The following is a 22,111-nucleotide window of genomic DNA, read 5'->3' as shown; positions in this document are numbered from 1 at the left end:
AGGAGTGTTTGTCAGGGGAGCTCTATCAGCATCCTGTCCTGCTGTGACTGTCCTACCACCAAGAAGATACTTCTAACACAGCTTTTCCCATCTCCTTCCATACAATGAGCTGCATCAGCAAAAACATTTCCTTTTCGGTAAGAATATCTTTATAAACTTCTGCCAGTAATGGAAATTCCTTTTAAAAAAATATAACTTGCTTTTAAATGCCCTTTGTATCCTACCAAAGGCTTCTGCTATAGGCACAGCTTTATGCAACTATAGTTATGCTTTAACAGCATCAGTGTAAGTATACCAGGTATAATCAGTTCACAGGTTAGTGATAGCTCTTTTTCCTCAGCATATGCATTAAAAAACAATATGGCTTTCATCCATCTTCAGTAACCAAGGGTTTGTGCATATGGAAGCCATATGGAGTGTAAGAGCCTGCCTATATCAGAAATTATAACAATATATAGTAATGTGGGAATTTAAACCACTGTAGTTGGACAATATAGCCCCCTTTTTCCTCCATAAGGATGTGAATGTGTGTGTGCATGTGAGTAAAATGAGTGGTTTTATCCATTTTAGCTTCTGTTGGTTTGAAAGCAGTTTATCTAAACTAGAAACAAAAAAAGTATTTACTTCTGAGTAAGAATGTCCACATGGAGAATCATGGTAAAATAAATGCAGCATTTTAACTATATGAGTATCATTTGTCATTCCCACAGACACAATTGGTTCTATATCAAAGTCCTACATCATATTTTTGCATATAGTTTCTTGTCACTACCATCATTTGCATTTTAGCAATTTGCATTTCTTCTTGCAAATTAAAAAAAAAAAAGTGTTCAATTGAGATTTGCAAATGAGCAAAGGCAGCCAGGTGAAGGCAAGCAGGAGGGATGGGGGAGGGTTGAAGGTGAAGGGAGATAAACAACAGCAAAACGTCAGCCTTGACTGGAAGGGTTTGGTTTTTCCTCCAACCAAACTTGGTGCATCCAAGTTTGCGCCAAAAGTCTAGGTAAGGAGATTTTGCTCAAATGGCATCGATAACTCACTTTTAAAAGCACATATTTATTGATTTCAGGCTATAACAAAATTAGGTCTCATATTACTCACATAGGCTGTGCAGTTCCTGCTGTAAACCTAAATATTATTCAGAAAATCAAAGTAATCTCTTGTGAGTATTAAAATAACAATACATTTGAGAAATGATTGCTACCATTTTTGAAACTGCATTAATGTTCATTATTTATGTAATATGCAAGTTTAGAAGGGCTGATTTTTTTAACTTCATTGCTAGTGTAAAAAAAGTCTTTCAAGTTCTTGGAATCAAATGAATTCAAGCTTCCTTTTTTGTATAGGATGATGAAGACAAATGTATCACCGCACATTAAAAATATATTACACATTTTATACATTTACGTATGTGGAGTTCTTCATGTTAAAAAAAAACACCAAAAAAAATCTCTGAGCTCTTCAGAGAATGCAGCCAGAGACAGAGCTATTGTTCAGGAAAAGCCAGATTAAACAAACATGCCTGTAGTCTTGACTTGAAGGCATTTATGGAATTAACATTCTGAGTCTCAGCTGGCACCATGCTCCAAAGCTGGGGGCAGAACATGCAAAGCCTTTGGCACCTATGAGTTTCCACTGATGTTCCCATTATAGACAAAAGCCCAGTATTTTACACAACTCTGAGTCATTCCTGAACATGTGCATTAATGGAGCCAAAAGTTTTAATTAGCATTCATGGCCTTAAATTATATGGTACTTTAAAGACTGTTGGAACTGCCCCGACATCATCAGGCAGGCAGTGAGTGACATGACCTTAATACAGAATTGATCTGGCTAGTCTGGGTTATTAATATTCAAGAGCAGCTTAGTTCTCCGTACAGTGCAGTTTGTAAAGATACCCATGATCAGGGATTTATGGAAACCTAAACTAAATGTGACTAAACAGTGGTATATTTCCTCTTTTATCTGGGATTGCAATGCTCCTGGTCCTTTGGAAGAAAGCCCTAGGATTTGTTCCTTTTTTCATGCAAAGTAACAGGTACAGGAGCCCAGTCTGATCTTTAGTTTTCACAGGGTTCACCACTATCTTTCATTCTACATGCTAACATCAGCTTTCACATTCACTCTACTTCCTGAGACAGCCCTGTGTCTGGTGTCATAGCTGCTACAGTACATGGATAATTCAAGGGGAAAAAAACCAAAGCACAGAGAGTTCAGCCCTTGACACGACCCAGAGCATCACAAGAATAAGTCCATATTCACCATCAGGAGACGGTGCTATTCCCAGCTGGTTAGCTGCTAGCACACAAAATCTCTGAAATACTAACACTTTGCTTATTCTGGTTGAGCCTGAGACCCTTCCTTAGCCATATTAACATGGCTTCTAAGTCAATAGAACAAAATCCAGTACAGACAGGTAGAAAGTAAAGAAACCACAGAGAAAAGAAAATAAAAAACAACCAAGGGCACTGATGCACTCGTGCTTAATTACTCAGAAGACAGTGGCACAGACAAAGGCCTGGTGTGGTGGAAGACAGCAGAGTAACTAATTCTCAGCCTGTGGTGTAACACTGTTACAGAAAAAAAATGACAGATGTCATTCTGACATGTGTTAACCAGAACATCCTGTGTAAGACATGGGAAGGAATCGTCTCACTCTCCCCAATGCTCGCAAGCTCAGCAGTACTTCTGTGACAGCTCTCAGTGTCATACTTTATGAAAGATGTAGGCAAATTGAAAGGACTGAAGAGCAACAGGAACAGTAAGATATTTAGAAGATGGGATATAGTTAGAAAAAAATGTATGATAAACCCAAACCCACACACTCTGGTGTGGTAATGAAGGAACCGTTAAAGTCATGAGAAGAAATATTTGGCAATTGGCTTATTTTTCAGCAGAAAATTCATATATATATATATTCATATATATATGTGTCTGTGCATATAAGAAAAGTTATATATCTATGGAAACCTAGGAACTATGTGGAGCCTTTAGCAAGGGTAAGAGCTTTTAAAGAAAAAATTAGACATAATTGGGAATGGTCTAGATATACTTCTTCCACCTTAGGAAAAGGAGGAACTGGATTGTTAGTGTGGTCCAACAGATCTTGAGTACTTCTGCAGCATTATACCATCCCAGTTTTCCTACTATGTTCTGCTATGTTACAGTCCATCCCAATCAATTAATATGTCAGTCATTTTGCCACTGTGAGTCTTCAGGACAGCCTCTTTTCATGGTTCACATTATTCCCCAGACATATTGCACTCAGAGTTCTTTCTGGACTATTACCATGATGAGGCATTCAGTATTGTAATAAGCATTACTTTGACTAAGTAGACATTATAGTTTCTAAAAAAAATCTAAAAAATGTTGATTTTTTTATTATTTTACAGAGAAAATATCTTAATTTATACCTAAAGAGTGCCAGAGCCAAACAATGAACCTGATAAATAATGCTTAATAATCATGATACACAAGAAAGTATAAGATTTCTGTCTATTAATCAGGACATCTATGCGTCGCACTTTAGGAAGACTTAGGGTTACATATTTCTTACCCTCTGTGGACTGCATGATCAGTACACGGTTGACTACGAAAAGTTGCTTCTCCACAAGACTGCTCCAAACTGCAAACATACTGCAGGTGAGAATTTTCTATGCAGAACCAGAAAACCCTACATCTCAGTGCTTTAGTTTTCTCTCCAGCTGTGTGTTATCTCCAAACTCTACAAATGGTGTTACAGTACTTCATGGAAGTCAGTTTATGGAATTTTTGTCATTTCTACTTTCCTTCTCTCAACTCTTTCTGGAAGATCCAGCTCTTATTTGTAAGTCTCAAAAAAAATGGACCTGGCAGTTAAGCTAGGTTTTACCACTTCTGACCAGAGTACAAGGACTTCTTCTGCATGACAGAAGAATTCTGCCTTCTTGTTTATGAATCCCATCATTAATCTTGTCTCTCCTGCAGCATCATGATTTATATTCAGTTTGTAATCCACACTAGCCCCAAAACTAATTCTGAAAAGCTGATACCAACCAACCTTCCTGTCATGTATTTGGTTACCTGATATACCTGCTTTCTTGTATAATTTAATTTTTCATCCATTTTCAGGCTGTATCTACAACTTGTCAAAATAATTTTGAATATTAATCCCATTTTTCAGTACCCTTGCAGTCCCACCAGCTTCATATCAACTGAAAATATTGTAGGCATACATTTTCCATAAGGTTCATATTGTATCACATTGAACTAGACCAAAAAGGTAGCCAAGATCCCTGCAAAATCTTAATCAACATAAACTTGTATTTTGACAGGAAATCCTTCACTTGATGACCTACACGTAGTCATCCAGCCAGCTTTTGTGGTGCTCTATAGATTCTTCAACAAAACTGTGTTTCCATGGCATTCTTATGCAATGTCCTATGACATGGGGACAAAATCCTTCTTAAGTATTTATCATTATCCCTTAGTCTAAGTAGCAAGTAAGTTCCCAGAGTTACTCTATAAATTATACACCTAAGATAGTTTTTGTAGAGTATAATTCCATGGAAGAGTGAAAACACAGGACTACAGAATTTATCTTTGATATTGACTTCACCATTCATCCCTTTAAAGATTATATACAGATTCATGTAATGTCCTCAAAAGAATCTTATTGGGATAACTAGGGAATATTCTATGAAACTCCAGAGAAGATGCTCCTAAAGCCATACTCTGTGGTTTATGAAGTCTGTGTTGTATTAGCTGCTCATGTTCCAGAAAGTTAGCATATCCTACTTCACAAATACTATGTGGAATATGGTGGATTTAGCATCTGCATTGCACTTGTAGACCAGTGTCTGACCTATTCCAGAGAAGCTCAGGCTCCACCAGCATTAAGGAAGTATCTTACTGACAGTGACAAATAGCAATGGTGCATTCAGGTTTTGCCTTAACTTTGCCTTGAGTTTAAGAAACAGGCTCACTTTCCATTTGTCTTCATTGTAGGTGACTTTAACAGGTAATGACAGCTGGCAAACAGCAAATAGCAATAAAGCCAAAATAATATTCTGAAATGGGAATCATATCAACACTCACCACTGCCAAAATGGTGCTTTACTCTAAAGACATCCAGTTCTTGGAGTCTCGTGTCATTTACCTCAGCACACAACAGACGGTGTAAGAAAGACCTCTTAATCCCTCTGCACCTTCCACAAAAAAAATACCCAGTTGCTCTGCCTTCCCAAAGGAAAAGACAAGGTTTCCTAAAAATGTTGTCCAGGCATATGAAAAGGTAAGGTATGAGAGTCTGCCAGATGTGGCTGAATTCTTCCAGAAATACAAGTTGCTAGTGGGAAGGATGTGGGTTTACCAGAGTTCATGCCAAGGTATGGGAGCCTACATATTCATAGCTTCCCACCAAACAAAAACATAACATTAATCAAAGTGGGAGAAAGACATATTGCCTCTGTAACTAGGGGGGAAGCATTTGGTCATCAGAGGTTTCATTAAAGTCATGGCACAAGGGTATAGGAAAATTGAGGCTTAAAAATACTAGGAATATCTAGAGTCTTACATTTTATCCAAAGTTTAGATTAGTTTTTATTCCTGCGTATTTCTACATTTTGATCAGATATTTTAGTGTCAGGATTAGTAAGCATACAGTGTCTTTTAGACACTGTTATAATGAAAACATAACCCAAAATCGGGCAATATTTGGGGGAAAAAACTGTTGGTTAGAACTTTGTTTCCCTATTGACGTTAAAAACAGTCAACATAACTCTGTGATGATGCAGAAATTGAACTTTTGTACATTTTTATTATATCCAGGATACCAAAGATAACTGGAGTTATTCACAGAACGGCTGTCATTGAATTCAGTTTTCTGGTACAATTTCCTTCCCATATAAAGCCATAAAAAGTATGATGGCTGAAACATTAGGACTGCTTAAAGCAGAAGCTGATGTATATCCATAGAGAAAGAACAGATAGATTGCATACTGTTTATGTTTTTTACATTTTTTACTGTATTAATAAGGAAACACTGTGATTACCAATCAAAAAAAGACTCAGGAGTGCTGCTTGTAAAGTGCACTATTATAAAGATTTATATCTGTATCTGGGGAGTAATATAGAGCATTGATATTTTAAGGAGCTCAGTTCAAAATCTCTTTATTCAATGAAAGCCCATGAGAGTGACATATATTATTCCTGGGACAGCATCATTGTTTGTTTATGATAAGAGCTGTAGAAAAAAATGTTTTTCCCAAAATTGTATGTATGTCAAAAATATTTCAGAATTAATTATGAGAGAATTTTCTTGCATTTAAATGAAATCTTTCAGAGGGTAACATTAGGCAGTCAAAAAAAATCAGCTCCTGGTACACACATTTGGTTAACTCTGAACAAGAAAATATCAATATTCAGCACATATTTCATGAACCAAAAAAGGTACACCTCAAAATACTTGGAGAAGATGACTGCTTTACATCTTTTTAAAAATATAGACCACTAAGAGAAGAGTACAAACCAGGAGTCCCACAGGGCCTCACCAGGAAACTACATGGAATTCACCTTTCTGAAGACACCTTGTTCTGCAGGTTTCACTTGTACATTGTCTACATTCTGTCAACCTTTTGCAGAACCTGAACTTGTTCTTTTTGAACCAAGAGCCAGTTCCTATCTTTACTTCCCATAGCATTATCTCTGGAATAATACTCAGAACCAGGAGCTAAAACACAATCTAGTAACTCACAGCAATCTTTCCTAGTACTTAGTTAACAGATGATAAGTTGTGTATAATCTAAAATAAACGATCACTTTTTTCATACAATGAACTGTAAATTCAGATGCATGCTCCTCACAGCAAAACGTACTGTGGCAGTGATGTGTTTATAAAATGTTTGCACTAAATACTGTTGTATTTAGTCTGTTAATACAACAAAAGGGATAGCAATTTGTTTTCTGTGCCCGAATTGACTGCAACACACTTATTCTTTAAAGAATCAGGAGAGCTCCTGATTCTTTAAGAATCTTTAGGACTCAAACAAATTATATTTAGAAAACACTTTTCTAAATCCTTTTTCATTCCTTCAATGTTATTTTTCCCTTCTTCTGGACAGCAATGTCTTTTCCTGCTTCAGTGGCTATCAAACCAATTCTACCATTCTCTTTGTTTTGCATCACATTTTGATGTGCAATCTAGGGAATACCAGACCACACCTTTTCAGGACTGTTTTGGCACAAATAGATACCTGTCATACTTCAGAAGAGGACGATGGAGCCAATATATGAAGTTCACCAGAGAAAAATTAAAATGTGGTAATAATTTTATTCCTTTCTTCCTTCCTTTTAATTGTTAAAAGGTAATCTCTTGGCCAGACTGTGGTCCTTAGGGTATAACATATATATCAAACACGTATGTGTGTAAGTGGATTTTTTAAATGTACTGTGAAAAGTAGCAATGCACTGAGATCAGAATCTAAGCAAGTAAAAAATAAGAGGCATAGAAACTGACAGCATAAATCCAAAGTTTATCATATAATTCCCAGATCCATGTAGCTAGTCCCTAGGAATATAAAAAACCCAACAGTACAAAGGAAAACATTTTCAGATGTACTCCTTTTTTTTTTCTAGAGATCCTGCCGCAGAGGTTATATCTGGCAGTGGGGAGCTTTTTCTCTTATCTTCAGTTCCCACAAGAACCAAGCTTGAACATCAGAGCTCCCTAAGCCTAATAAATGAGAGTATTCTTGTCTGCTTTATCTTTTTTTTTTATTTCCCCTCTAGTCATATGATGGGGAAATAAATATATGATCTTGTTTTCAAAAGAAGCTATTATATTAAACTGAGAGTGTGAGCCTATCCCATCCCCTGGGCTCTCACCTAGACCTGGGTAGCAATGTGCAGTCACAGGAATGCATAAGGGGTGGTAATTGCTTCCTTGGAGTAGTTGCTCCTGGTCCTTGCTCTGGAATTGGTAGGCAAGTGGCCCCTCTGCAACTCACTGTAATGCCTTCACACAGTCAATCTCGTTCTGATTAGTCCGACAAAAAGGGGTGCATATCACAATTAATTTCCGTAAATATTCACTTATGCCTCTTTTGCCCTCATTTTCCACAAACATTCAAGTATTTGACTCATGTTCACATGAATGCTTTCAGAAAGAGAATTTTAAGCTTACATGCTTGAGCACTTGCTTGTAGTAAATTTTAAAATAAGCAAGTATTCAAGTCAGAAGATAGGAAATAGAGTGTCTTTGCTGATACCTGGAAGAGAGGCATTTAAATACACCAGGCAAGTACCTGCTTAAGTCCTTCTCATCTACAGTTATGTCTGCCCAAGCAGTTTTATCTGGAACAGTGGACCTGCAATTTGCTCTTCCACTGTAGTTCAGTGGATGTGGCATGGAGCAAGAAACATACAGCACTGAGTCTCTGTTTCCCCTGGAACAGGAGTGATACTGTTCAGTTACCCACGTCATATACTTTGAGATTTTTAGACAAAAAATATCACTTAAGAGTTATATAACAATATTACTGAATGTTGCTTATCATGTTTTGCAGGGGAAAAGATCATGGCACTAGGGAAAAAGTCTTCCATGTTCTTCTGCAACTAGTCATGGACCAGGAAGAAACAGAGATAGTCAAAAAAACCACATTTTTTTCAATGCTAGCAGTATTTTCTGGATGCCAGAGTCCCTGAGTCCTCAACCTGAAATATTTAAGTTCAAATTCAATCAGTCAGTCTCAATTTTTCTACTTCCTTCAGCAGGGCCAGTATTTTATTTCTAGTTTATGTACATTTCTTCTTTATTTCCTAAAGTTTAGAAAAGTTAGAAAGATGAGATTTGGACACTGGAGGTGGAATTCCAGATGGAAAGAGGAGGTTTATCGAATGAAAGAGACAAAAGCCAACAGAAAAACGGAGAAATAAAACATTCAAAAGAGCCAATAGCTTCAACATGGACACATGAGGCCAAATTTGTCCTCAACATATCTCTGCTCTTTCAAACCTGATGGATTAAGCCTGCTATTTGGTTGCTGAACAATCTGTACTAGCAGGAGAACTACTAGAAATGGAGCATAAACAATTTAAAGAGAAGTGGTTGTATTTGCTCTGAGCTGTAACTGGTTCTACAGACTCCACATAAAAGCAACCCACATCAGTGTGTGGTAGTTTATTTCACACTGAGCCAGCCAACACATTTTATCTCTGAACCCCGTACGCGTCCGTTGCACAGAGGAAGGACACCTGGGGGTTCTGACCTTAAAATTAGATCTGCTGCACTTGCAAAAACCCACCCTCATAGTGAAGCCTTTACCGTCCAATTGTTGCTGTGCCTCTGAGCTTTGCAGACTGCTCAGGCCTCAACAGACTGTGAGCAAAATTGGACTCAATGTGAATTTGCAGTAACTCACGCTGCAGTGCTTTATTCCCCTGCCTCCTGTGAAATGTCTCCGAGGGCTCAGACACAGCCACCATCCAGATCAATAACTTTACAATACAAACAGACAGGAACTTTCCCTTTTGGGAACAGGATAAGGCAAAGACAATTAATGTACAACAGAGAGATCAGTAATTGAGCCAGGAGGATTTTAATGGGATATACCAGTCTAGCATTTGCATTTTCAAGCTGATATGTACCTCCTGATCCAGAATCACCTGAAATCGATTTTAGAAACTCCGTCAGAGGCTGGGAGCAGTCATTGTCACTTTTTAGACCTTGCAGAATGCTGTTTTGAATCTCCAGTACAAAATTCAAATGTAGGACTCTACTCACTGCATTTCTTTTTCTTTTATGTGCAGACTTGCAGTGGCATAGCCCAAACTTCCCAGGCATACATACTTAGTTCTTGGATCTGGACTTCAAAAATACCAGGGCTTCTGTGCCGGAGCTTGAGTCTTCAGCAACTAATGTGCGAATGCTGGGAATTAAATAAGCAAATTGGCAGCAACTGCCATCAGAAGTCAGCATTTCACATCATGCATTGTGAGGTGCCACAGGATTTTCCTTCACTGAGGAAATGCGACACTATCTCAGGCATGGTGGTACAAGGGAGAGAGATGCTTCTTGAGGCCTTGCTCTCTGCTGCAGAACATCTGGATTTTGTGAGACACCTGCTTGTCCTAAAGAAGTCCCATCAGCCATGGTGAGCCCAGCATTAGCAGTTCATACAATCTGAGGTTGAGATACTTTGGGAAGGAAAGGGAGTTTCTGTGTCAATGTATGCAACAGCAGCAGCATTCATTTTCTGAATGTTGTGGGAGGATGCATGTTTAAATTATGATCATTTTTGGAGACCTGCAGACAATATTTCATATTTTAAAGGGAGACAGTGCAGACTGTGAAAAACCAGCACTGTGGAGGAAAGCATAACCCATTCCCTGGTCTTTGATCATGCAGGCTGTGAGAATTCCTGCCTTTCTCCCACCTTCAGCTTTTTTTTGTTTGCAGCATTTTCTGTGCTCACCAACATTTTCAGCAGCTGTCTGTGATTCCAGCTACATTTTGATGCTAAATACAGTAAATATCTGGGAATAGTAAACATTTGCCAGTAAGACAGGAAAAACAAAAAGATTTAGCAAAGAACCCTTAATGAGAACCATGGGACATGTTACAACTCTGCTGAGAATGAATGTGCTTTGCAAAGGCATTTGCATATTGTCACTCCTCCCAATGTGGCTATTTCCTTAACCTCTTTTTAGATTGCAAACATGATAGGGCTGTACAAAATTTCATCGAGGCTTATCCCAAATTGAGGATAAAATGATCAATGACTAAAACATAACTCAGGCAAAGGAGACTTAGGGCCTAATTTTCTTCTAACTTTTAGTAAATTTATGCCTGTATAAGAATTCTACTGACTTCTGTGGTGGTGTTTGCTATATTAATGTAAGCAAAACCAGAAGCAGGCTATGACAGCTTCAAACTCATCCCACGTAAGAAGTCAAAATCAAGGCACTTGTGCTTGTTTAGTCAATAGCTGAACTTGATCCTTAGGTTTGCTAATAAACTATAAATTATATGCCTCTGTAAACTATATTCAAAGCCCTTTCAAGTCAGTGGATATTCAGTTGCCTTTTGTGGTATTAGTGGAATGAAGGGGACTAGAACTGGCAATGATAAAGATGTAACCCATTCTACTCAATACGCCTAATAATCACGAAAACCCCACCTCACTCCTTTCTGTTTGTGACCCATAAACTACACAAGTATGAAAGGAGAACCATACCCTTTACTGGAACAGAGGAAAATTTGAAAGTAGTGCATAGAAATAGTGACATCAAATACTCTACTAAAGCAATTTACATAATTTACTAGGCAAAAGATATTAGAGTCCCACAAACGCAAGATGATTTTTGTTTGATGACACTGTATAAAAAACTCCTGAAGTAGTAGCATGTTATGGATAAGTGAAAAGGTATCACTCCTCATTAAGCAGTCACTGATCAAAGGTTTTGAGAGGTTTTAAAAAAAGCTGCTTTCAGCTAAGGAAGCCCAACCTGTTTAGTTTTCCAAGTGTCAGTGAGGCAAGGAAGAGTTTAGAGATTGAGTCAGGACAGGGATTTTCAAACCTCATAGAGCTGTAAAGTGTTCCTAGGAGGCACTGGCAGCAGGAAGAGCCTAGGAAGTCTTGCATTCTCTGAAGTCAGCATTCGTGATAAGGCCAAATTGCCTAACCTTTAAGGGTTAACTAGAAAGAGGTTACATGTAGGCTGCTTTACATAAATCTATTAGCAGTACAATGTGTACTGTGTACATTCCTGACTCCAGCAAAGTCCAAGAAAAAACTTCTAGGAGTTACAGGACAACACTTATTTTCTTCAATGTATTCCAAGCTGTACTGCTAAATATATGTTAAAATGTAAAAATGCTGCCTCTACACCACACGCTCTGTCATGTTAGCAGAGGAAGTCTACATTTGTTCCTTTGTTATTAGAGACCCTGAAAGCACAATCTGACTTCACGAGTTTTCTGGTGACTGTTTGAGATTCTTAGCTACTTGGCACTGGGACTGATGGCATTCTTCCATACTTAAAGATTCCTTTTACTATCAAATGAAATGTAAAAACTTGTCAGTGCTAAAAAATTATCTTTATGTCCATCACAAGTAGAGTTATTTTTCTGCACATTTTTGAGTACTCTGGGAAATCAATTGGTAATTAGGGAAATATGTTTGTTAATATACCTATAATGTAATTACTGTAATGCACTGAATAAAACTGAAAAGCCATCCTAGTAGATTTCTGCCCAGAGCTACTTGCTCAATCTTCTTTTTATTGGAAAGTCCTTTCATCAATAATACTAATTGTAGGTATTTGTTTTAGGCTCCTCCTGCTCTCAGATACATAGTCTGGTTGAAAAGTGGCTGCTTTATTTTGTGTTAAAGCTTCTTGTGGTCTGGCTTTTGGTATGTCTCCTTGAGTAGGTAAATATGACAGAACAAAAGTGCCTGGAAATGCAAACAGTCCCTGAATTATTATGCCTATTACTTTTTATTAGTAGTAAAAACAAAAGAAGGAAGGAACAGTTCTATTTATGCAGAGCAGTTAGAACATAAATAATATTAAAATGTTAAAACTGTAAAACTACTTATGCCATATTAATTTAATTCCAATAAAAAGTAGATTTTGGTCTTGCCTCCATGACAGCAAACGTGGTGCAGCGTTGCTTTCATCCAATATTTATACTCAAAAACATTTTGGTTTAGGAAATAAACTAGTGATAAAAAATTACAGTCTCAGAATATTGGGCTTTGACTAGTCCCCTGCTGCCCTTTATATTATGTTTCAGTAAAATACTGTACATCTTGCTGTTTTATTTCATTGTTTGTGGCCCATGCAAAATCCTATTGTCCAGCTGCCCAACGCAAATGAACAACAAATCAGAACAACCAGAAAAGCACAGTGACTGATTAAACTAGGTCAGAATTTTTGCCTGCACCATTAGAAATATGACTTTATTCAGATTTTTTGTACATGTTTACATCACCTTGAATGGCACTGAGGAAGCCTGCTGATGGAGCGTTTCATTTTTAAGTGCTACAGACAAGCAAATCGTGCCAGCTCTCCTTAGCACATATTATCAAGTTGTTTGGTTCTGTTGATTTTTTTTTTAATTGTTCCAAATTAGCAGGGTGATCCTGCATGGGATTAAGCAGCATGTGAGTGAGAAAGGAGAATTACAGTTCAGAGCAGACATTGGAGCTAGATGAGCTCATTTGGACAATACTACTGCCCCCCCGCACCCTCACTGCAGCATCAGGACACCCCAAAAACAACAGGGTCTCCCCCAGCAGATACCCGACTCTTGCACGGCAGTCTAATCTCCCCTCCACACTGCAGCATTTTACTATCAGGCTCACCTCAAATCTTCCTTGCCTGTCTCAGCACCTGCAGTCTGAAAGAGGCCAGAGACTGAGCAGGGGGGTATACAGAGATGGCCATACAGGCAGCTGCTGTTTCTCATGCACTCCCTCCTGGTGAAGAGTTCAAAAGACTGGATACCTTTGCAATAGCTTTCTAAGAGTGTTTTACTGTAAGGTGCAAATTAGCTGCCTCACTCGACGAAGTAGTGTAGGGAGTCACAGCACAAGGACTTCTAGTCTTCCTTTTTTAAAGAATATTCTTGGACAGAGACAGAATTTAGCCAAAATTAAATCATGTTGTCAACTCAAACTTTATGAAATTGACTTTACGAGCTGAAGAACTAAAGAAACCAGGTTTTATACTTATCTGCGTTTTTCTTCTCTCAAAGCTTCTCCCAGCACAAGACTCTTAGATTCTCTTATGTCTCCTGTCTACCAGGCAAGAGACAGCACATACTCTGTGTCTGACTATATATCCATCTGCTAAGAAACAGGATAATGTCTGTTTTACCTTTTCTGACTTTCAGCTCAGTGCAATCATTCAGCTGAGGTCCCTCTCCAGTACCCAGACAAATTCCATGAAACTTTAGAAACGCAATAATATTTAGGATCTACCCTTCTATCAAATTTGTTTGAAACTGGCAGCAAGCTCATAGGTCATTAGGAGGCTACTGATACACAGACAGAGCAATTTCATTATTCTATTAGCTGGAACCCTGTAATCAAACCCTCTGCACAATCATGGGACTTGTTTACGGATCATAAGACTTTGGAAAATAATAAACTGTGGGTTCTCTCCAGTTGCAATATGGGACCCAAATAAAGACAAATATTACACTGGAAAAAATTTAAAAGGAGCAGCTAAAATAGCAAAATATTTCAGATCTAATAGCACTAGCTTGGAAAATACATTCATGATCTATTTGAAAAGACTTTCAAAATACAGAAAAGCTGGTTTGGCTTAAGTAGTAAAGCAGAAGAAGTTTGAAAGCTAAACAAAATATATCTACATCTTTCAAATAGAAGAAATTGAGGAAAATAGAAAATAGGATAAACTGTCACATTTCATATAGTCACAGTTCTAAAGGAAGTTTCTAAAATTGTAACTAACTCATATCAGTAATGAAAAATGACAACTCTGATGGATTTTTAAGAAGTTACCCAGGGGAAGATGCAGAGAACTACAGCTTCATAAGTCTGATATTATTAGGGTCAAAATTGGTACAATCAATAATAAGGAACATGGACAGTAGAGGTGTAGATAAATATGATACATTGGGACAGCTTCTGCAAAGGGAAATCATACCTCACCAATCCATTTAAATGTAATGAAAGTGTTAACAATAGTAAGCAATACAGCTGAGAAAGTATTTTTTGATTGGAAGAAACAGGTTTGGCAAGATCCTTCACCGAAAGCTTTTAAAGACATTAAATCAATGTTGAATAAGACTCAAAGTCCTCTGATGACTTCATAATTGGTTAAAAGACAGGAAACAAAGAGTTAAAGTAAAGTGGAGGTTTCCTGTCAGAGGAAGCTCCTTGGGGACACACAGGCACACCTGTGTTTTTCAACATATTATAAATAATGTGGAACGGGAACCAAATGGAGAGGCTATGAAAGTTTGCTGGTGAAACAAAGTTTTTCAGGATCCTCAGAACTAAAACTCACCAAAGAGTTACAGAAGATTCTTACAATGCTGAGAAACTGTACAGTGCAGTAGCAGTAAAATTAAACACTGACCCACACAAAGTCATGAAAAAGCAGAAAAGTAATCTTAACTATGCAGACAGAAGCGTAGGCTTTCCACTAGTATTGACACTAGGAAAGATTTCTTAGTGTAATTTTGATTAGTACTTTGAAAATGTCTGTTCAACATTCAGAAATACATAAAAAGGCCAGTAAAACATTAAAAACTATTAGGAAAGAAATAGAGAAGAAAATGGGAACATTATTCTGCCTCTGCCTTGTTCACCTATAATTTTGAATACTGCACATACTGAATATTTTTATCAGATACCTCGAAAAAGTTACAATAGATTCAGAAAAGGTACTGTGGATAGTGACAAAGCTGATCAGGGGTGTGGAGTAAGTACCATATGAAAAACGATTAGATAAAGTAGGAGTTTTCAGCTTGGAAACAGAAATGACTGAGAGGAAGAGCATGTCAGTCATGAGCAGTCATAAGCAGCGTAGGAAAGGTGAAAAGGTAAAAGTCATTCGCTGTATCTCATACGATCCAAACTGGCAGGCACTGCATGACTCTGTCAAGCAGAGGCTGTAAAACACGAAAGGGGACATACTTTCCCATACTTAATTACACCATAGCACATAATGAGAAAAACATAAATGAGTTAAAAAATCAACTGAAAAATTAATTGAAGTCCATCATGGAGATGCAGTATTCTTCTCAGAAGTCCCTAAATCTGAGACCAGATTTCCTTTCTCTACTTTCGTTCATTACATTTCCACTCCTGGCTCTAATCAGGACACTAACCTTTTTTCACCTTTATGCTAAACACCAGAAAGTAAAGATTCACCACAGGCAACAACTCTAGGACACCTATGTCTCCCAAGACATCCTCTCATTTTCTCATTTCCAGCAGTCCACCCCACAGTATCGTCTTTTCCTCTCCTATCACTTATCACCTGAAAAAGCAGCATCATTTTTCCCCTGGATGGAGAGCACAGTTCACAGTGTCTGGCATGATCTCTTATCACCTTTAGCTGATGTTCACCAAAAAATTCAAAAGTTGTTTGCAGGGAAAAGGTGGATAGATTGAGGATCATGTCAGCAAATAAATAACAGCAGTTTTACCAAGCCAGCCTAAGTAGATGATGGATCTTCAGAAATCAAATGAACTTACACTTCTGCATGACTTTAAAGAGTAGAGCATCAGCCTCCTCATTTAGAAGTCTGCCTCTGTTCATAAGCAGAAATATCCTCCTTGTTTACAAGAATCCAGAACAAAGCTGGATTTTTTCACACAGTTATTTTCCCTCTATTCGCTACCTAATGAAATGTATTTTGGTGCGCATCCACGTAACTTTGTACAACCAGCTTTCTAATGGCAGGAGTCGGTGCACTTGCTCACATTACCAAAAATGAGCAAGATCTTACGCAGAAACACAAATGTACAACCTGCTCACCTGGCACATGCTGCCTACTCTGTAGGCAGGCAAGGACCGGGCTCCTTGTCTTTCTTGCCATGTTTGCTCAGCGCTTGAGTCCTGATTAGGCAGCAGATAACAAAAGCATCTATCAATTATTTCATCTGTCTCAAATCTCTTAAAAAATACAGAAATTTCTTTCCCCACTAGATGTGACAATAACAACAATGAATAATCAAAATAACACAGAACTTAGCTTTCTAAAGCTAGTTCTTTAAGGACATAAGAATGTAAGAAAAAATAGACCAGCTTGCACCAGTAGCCTATGCTGTTCTGCAGACCCATAGGTAAGTGCATCAGCGGCATTGCTGACAGACAGCACTAAGCTCATCAGCTATCAATTCATCCCTACTATACAATCCTCGGGGATGAAAAACTAAAAAAGCATGTAAGATCTGCAACCCTGAGGCTTCTCTTTGTGACACCACTGCTAGTTCTGTCTCTTTTCTTGTGTTGTAGCTACACAGAGCATCATTTTCATGGCATGGTGGAAATTCCCATGTTCCAAGTAATCCTATTTTGCTTTATCTGTCCCTTTTTATTTCTGCAAGTCTTTGGGGATTCTGACGTTACTTTCTAACAATGTAAGTATCCCGGTTTTCAGTTTTCAGCTGAACAAAATGGTAGCAGTTGATAACCCATGTTTGATTCGTTAGTGCTGCTCTGTAATTTAAGACTGCTAAACAGAGATGAGATTGACTACAGCCTACATGAATTGAGACTCTTTCGTATTTTTCAGTTGTGGTTTTCCACAAATTTGCTGCATAATGGGATCAGTAGTGTTGCATCTACAACCTTATTTCAAAGCTCAAGCAGAGAAAATTCCTGACAACTATCGTGTATCTAGAATCAGGCATTTATGAACTGTGTGTGAAGTGTATAGATTTGATATGCAATTTCCGCTGTCTCTATAGTAGAATATCCCAGAGAAATAATAAGAATAAAAATAACAGTTAAGGACAAGCACAAGGATTTTCCTAGCCAATATAAACAAATTAATGCCAATTTTCCTTGTGCCACCAGTTTTTTCGGTTTGGTTGTTTTTTTTATTTTATTTTGACTTGGGCTACATTTCTGGCATAGGAATAAACTTTTATAGCTTTCTCAGTTTACTATGATGCCATTATACAGTCATGTCAAAGATCCATTTTTCCCAATACCCTATCTCCAACACTGACTAGCAGTGGATTCTAAGAGAAAGAGATGAGAGATGGCATGAGCTGATTCCCTGGTATATTTTTTTTACTGGCTTCCATCAGAAGCTGGTTTAAGGGCTTCTTGAACCAAAGGCTGCAAATGATGATGGGTAGCACAATCCCTTTTTTAACCCATTTCACTTTTGGCTTTCACTGCACACTTTAGAAAGGACACAAGCCCAGTATAAAGTTGTCTAGTCATCCTCTGAGATTTTTTCCAAACATTCAATTATATTTTTGTATTCTTTCTAATACGTATTTCTGGAACTCCTTAGGAATCATGTTTTTGATTGGTTAAAAAAACCCCACATCTATTGCTGAGAATTATTCCTTAAAGTGTTTACTGGGGATATTTCTAACACCTTTCTCCTCCCTGTACCCATCCCCATTGCTTTGCAAGGTAGCATTTTACATTCTGTGCGACATCCAACACTTCAGAGCACCCATGACCTCCCATAAGCTTCTCCTAATCTATTACGACCAAGTGGCTTCCCATGCTTGATAAGTATGAATAGCTTTGTCAAACGTTAATTTTAGGATTTCCTATAACATCTCTCAAAGTGTCTTGTCCCAGATTGTGGGCACCATCTGGTTCTTATCAGAGAGACCGAGTGCCTTGAGAACAGAAATGGAGTCTTCAGATTTAGTCAAGTCCAAAACTCTCCATCATTTCCACCTTCTTTTTGATATCCTCTGTTAAATGAATGTTTTGCCATTACATTTTTAATTGTGGTGCAGAAATCCTCATGCTTCTGTGGTACTGTTTCATAGCTTAGCCTCCTCTGCCTGAGCTAGCTATGTACTGACGACATCAGCTACTGCAGGATGAGCTACTGTTGGAACAAGGCCGTCTCCTGACTGCCGTGCTTCCTGCGGGACCCAAATTGCTCACAGTTACAGATTAAAGAACTGCTTAAACCTTACCTAGTTATCTTCTGCTTTTGAAATGAGTTTAAACTTTAATAGGGTGTTAATTGTTCCATTTTTCCATTCTGGCTCTTCCCTCAAATTGCTTTAACTCTAGGTGTGAGGGTATTTTGAGACTGACAAAACCCTACTGTGTTCTGCTTCTGAGTTTTAACTGATTAACAATGTGTAATGTAAGCCACTTTCATAACCAAAAGATCTGGCTTGTGACAGTCTTTCCTCAAAGTACTGTACCATCCCTCTGGAAACAGTTTCCTCAATCAGGGCGTTTCTCACAAGCTGCTAAATACAGAAGATGATATGGGTCCATTTTCTTTCTATGGGGGGCATGACTAGGGAAAGTGTTTGTATTCTTCCTTCTCCCATCTCCCTACACTAATATGGAGTCCAAAACAGAAAATATACATGGGTGTTGATCTTGAGCTGCCAGGATATAGGGCATGTCTCTAGATTTACTGACAACCTTGCCACAGCCAAGACACACATTCCCACAGGCACAGGCACAGATGACTATCTACATTTTTACCATATCCAGGTTACTATGGGGAGCTGGATTAAGACGTGATTTTAAACTGTCCATGCACTGGTCTGTAAAAGTGCCTGCACTCATAGTAAGAAACACAAGCTGCTTCTAGATCAAATATGACAATGGACAACTTTTGAAGTGGGAATGCCTACAAGACAGGAAATAACCATTAGATATCTAAATCTGACTTTGCAGGCTCTATTTAGTGCTGTTGTGAAACAGATTCATACAAAATAAACTCCAGAACCCCAAAACTGAAACTAAAGTTTTTAATAGCTCTTCCACCTGAGATAATCCATGGAGAACGACAGGCCCATTTTACACTTGTGGGTTTTCATATGTAGTAAGCACTGACCTGACCGCTTGTTTGTTTGAAAACCAAACATAAATGTTCAGGTCACTTGCTGTAAATGTGTCACTGTGGGCTACAACACCTGGCTGGCAAAAGTGAGCACCTGTCTCAGAGACAGTTTGGACACTGCTATTTTTCGTCTCAGGCCACTGGATTGGCAAAAGACATCAGCTTTGTCAACATTACTTGAACCTGGATTCTTATATATACACTTCTCTGTGTCTAAATAAAGGAATTCTGGAAACTACAGCAAATACAAATCAGATTCCAGGTTTTAGGAGCAGATTCATTGCCAGGAATCAAAGGCCTGACTCCTAAGAAATAACTTTGGTTTCCTTCACTCGGACTGTACTCTTGCCCACTGACAGAGGCAAGCAGCATAGGATTCAAAAGCTGTCTCAGCAGCCTGGAAAATAAGCCTTCACTGTAATTCATTACTTTTTTAAAATGTTATCCTAATGGATGTTAATTCTGTGGCCTTTCCTTCTGTGTGAGAGTGACTGTGGTCTTGGATCAAAGATAAAACCTTTGCAAAAATACAATGGTAAGGCTCTTACATTGCTGTAATTCACTCTGGTGCCATGAGTAGATTTAAGGCAAATGCAGCTCTATACACAAAATAAAAAGATAGCATTTCAGCAGCAATATGTATAAAGATACTGGGTAGAAATACTTTAGAGAAGCAGCCTGCTTAGTTGTAAAATGAGTTTAAATTAGGCTTTAAAAAGGATTGCTAAATCTTGACACATATATGAGCAGCTTATTATCATGCAATTGTGCAGTAGTTGCTTGATCTTGTTACTGATGTGCCACATATGAATAAGTGATTAATTACCACAAAGGCTAAAACAGAGCAGAGTGAGAGTACTGTAGCTCACCCTGAAAGAGGGGCTTAAACACGTTTATTGCCCTTTAAGTGCATTTCATTAAGGCCAATTAAGGACTTTCATGTCTTATTAGAAAAATGAAGTAGATTTATGAGGTTTTCCTAGGCTGTAAATGCTGGGGCTAGCAGATACAAAACTGTGCAGAAATACAGCAGTTAGAAGCTAAGAAAATAATATAAAGATACACACAGGAATAATTTCACTAAGGAACGAGATCACATGAAGGTGGTCTTTCCCCTCTAGAAGGAGGGGGAAAAAAAACAAAACCAGAGGTTAAAATTAATATAATTTCCCTTCAGACTTGAACCCTATAATTTTATGGACAATTTTGCTGTCCATTTCTCTTTGAGGTCTCATTTTCTTCCGTTCCATATAGAATTCAGGATGACATGAAGTGCTGCCATTCAGGTCGGGCAGAATTTACTCCCAGTGGGCCCCCCTTATTGCGTATCTATGAACAAATGCACAGAGAAGGAGGGAGGAGGTTGGTTGACCACCACGTAGCACAACTCCCAGCAGGTCTACATACCTTAAAGATGTTTAATCTTGTTGATAGAGATTCGGTCAGGACTCCTTTATCAGTGTAACTTTAAGCACCGACTCAGAAAAACATATAAACATATGCTCTAGTTAAAGTTGGTCGGAGGATGTGTTTAAGTTTATTGCTGAATAGGACTAAGTACAAGCACACACTTAAAGTTAAGTGTGTGCTTCAGCATTTTGTTGTATCAAGGACCGCAGAAGTGAAAGCCCTGACCTATTCATCTATACTTCTTACTTAGAGATTCTGCATTTCCTACATCAAACCAGGGGTTTCTGGCTGCTTGAGATTACTCCTATATTCCATTAATTCAGGAATTAATTTTAAAGATATCAAATCCAGAAAACTAATGAATAGAAATAAAACATTTCTCTCTGAATAATCATGTGTATTCAGATTCACAAGGCTCAAGAAACGAAACATGAATGCTGACCTTCTTTCCTTAAATCATGCTATTCTTAAGGTAGCAAGAAGGAAAAGAAAGGAATGGAGTAAAAAACTCAGCAGCATGATCTGAGGACAAAGACAAACTTTGCTTTGACTCTGCACAGTTCTGGAGGTTTGCATCAGAGCCTTCATCTTATTTGAATGTAATTTGGTCTATAGAATTTACTTTCTTGCTTTATTTTGAAAGAAAATTTTCATGGAAGGTTATAGAGTATGTATCATTATCCTTGGGGACTGTGTCTGTTTCAGCATCATCCAAGTTTCTGGGTCCCACAAATACAGTATCTGGGCAGCTTTTTTACATATTATATGTATTTATGAATTTTTAAAAATATGCATTATTTACTCAGTGGACTGGAATAGCACTGTCAAGTGGGGGAATATGTATTTATAAATGTTTTTAAAATGCACATTATTTACCCCACAGACCAAACAGTTCCAGTCTACCATGTATAGTCTTAGCCACCTAATTAAAAACCTTATGAAACTTCTTTGAAAAGCACTTGCAGTACACATGCAGCAGCAACTTTTGGAGTTTTATTATCTCAGCTCTTTTTTATTTTTTTTCTCCAAAATACAAAAAGCATTTAGACATATTATGGTCTAATCACTTGCCAAATTTCATCTTAAATAAAAGCTATATAGGAATTCTACAAGCACAAAAAAGCATCAAAAGCAGCAGATCAGCTATATTCTGGGGGAGGAGGTATGAGGGGG

The sequence above is a fragment of the Neopelma chrysocephalum genome, unplaced genomic scaffold, assembly GCF_003984885.1.
Source record: "Neopelma chrysocephalum unplaced genomic scaffold, ASM398488v2 Primary Assembly neopelma1_26, whole genome shotgun sequence".
Classification (NCBI taxonomy): Eukaryota; Metazoa; Chordata; class Aves; order Passeriformes; family Pipridae; genus Neopelma; species Neopelma chrysocephalum.
This window is presented reverse-complemented; position numbering follows the sequence as displayed.